The sequence below is a fragment of the Alexandromys fortis genome, unplaced genomic scaffold (assembly GCF_014885135.2).
Source record: "Alexandromys fortis isolate MF-2015 unplaced genomic scaffold, M_Fortis_MF-2015_v1.1 scaffold_78, whole genome shotgun sequence".
Lineage (NCBI taxonomy): Eukaryota > Metazoa > Chordata > Mammalia > Rodentia > Cricetidae > Alexandromys > Alexandromys fortis.
Genome location: NW_026067977.1, coordinates 5,700,450 through 5,701,928, shown reverse-complemented (window position 1 = coordinate 5,701,928; position 1,479 = coordinate 5,700,450). Strand labels below are relative to the sequence as shown.

At 47.9% G+C, this 1,479-nt stretch overlaps 1 pseudogene; it reads left to right on the top strand.

Annotated features, from left to right (window-relative positions):
• Positions 1-1,016: 1,016 nt before the first annotated feature.
• Positions 1,017-1,479, top strand: part of LOC126510815 (40S ribosomal protein S7-like) — a 37,100-nt pseudogene continuing 36,637 nt past the window's right edge.

The following is a 1,479-nucleotide window of genomic DNA, read 5'->3' as shown; positions in this document are numbered from 1 at the left end:
TCTGGGGATGCACGGTGGGGAAGCTGGTTATGATTTACCTGGGGCAGAAAAGAGGGGGTGGTGGTGAAAATATTTGCATAAAGGGTTTTCAATGTGGGAGAGATTAAAAGTGGGGAATGGGGGGAGTAAGGGGGGGGGGAGTTTTTTCAATATTGGGCAGTGACCTTTGATTGAAACAAAGCAAAACAAAGTAACACATATTTCACACCCTTGCAATGCTGGGCTGCAGAGATGGCTAATCAGGTAAAGACGCTTGCTGCCAGCCGACTGCTGAGTTCAACCCCAATGACACACAGGGTAGAGAAGGGAAACTGACCTCTAACAGCTGTCTTCTGACCTCCACGTGTGTGCCATGGTAGGTCCCCCCCCCCGCTGCCAAATAAACAAATAAAATGCAATATAAAACATTGAAAACAGCAAAAAAGTTTGAAAAAACATGTACTTCTTTGTTCATATTCTCTCTCTTCTCTTCTCCTCTTCCTCTCTCTCTCTCTCTCTCTCTCTCTCTCTCTCTCTCTCTCTCTCTCTGACAAGGTTTATTGTAGCCCAAGCTGGTCTACAACTCCCTCTGTGGCTCAAGAAAGCCTTCAACTCCAGGCAGTCTCTCTTCCTCTAGCTGGTAGTACAGGTCTGTGTTAGCATGTCTGGCCACCTTGCTCAGGTCTGTGTTAGCATGTCTGGCCACTCTTGCTCCTTTTGAAGTTGTTATTTACACCAGGCATGGTCATGCCCCCCTGTAATCCGAGTACCCAGCACCCAGGAAGTTGAGGCAGGAGGATTGAGATTTCAAGGCCAGGATGGGCTACATACTAAAACCGGAGCTCAAAAAACCAAGCCAGGCTAAGCCAAAGCAAACTCATAAGCTTTGGGGTTGTGTAAGACCCCCTTGAATTACAGACACACAAAAAATTCCAGAGACCAGAAAGCTGTAATTTTTAAGAACTATTGTTGTAAGTAGTATTTATCAAAACAACAGAAATGGCTCTTTCCAAGCCGGCACTCCATAAGGGCGAGCCATGTTCAGCTCGAGCGCCAAGATCGTCAAACCCAATGGCGAGAAGCCGGACGAGTTTAGTCCAGCATCTCTCAGGTGCTGCTCGAGCTGGAGATGAACTTGGATCTCAAGGCGCAGCTGCGGGAGCTCAACATCACTGCGGCCAAGGAAATTGAAGTTGGTGGTGGCCGGAAAGCCATCATAATTTTTGTACCAGTTCCTCAGCTGAAAGCCTTCCAAAAAAAAAAAAAAAAATCCAAGTCCGGCTGGTTCGTGAATTGGAGAAAAAGTTCAGCGGGAAACACACCGTCTTCATTGCTCAGAGGAGGATTCTGCCCAAGCCAACTCGGAAAAGCCATACGAAAAATAAGCAGAAGCGCCCCGGAAGCCGCACACTCACCGCAGTGCACGACACCATCCTTGAGGACTTGGTCTTCCCAAGTGAGATTGTGGGAAAGAGGATCCGTGTGAAACTGGACGGCAGC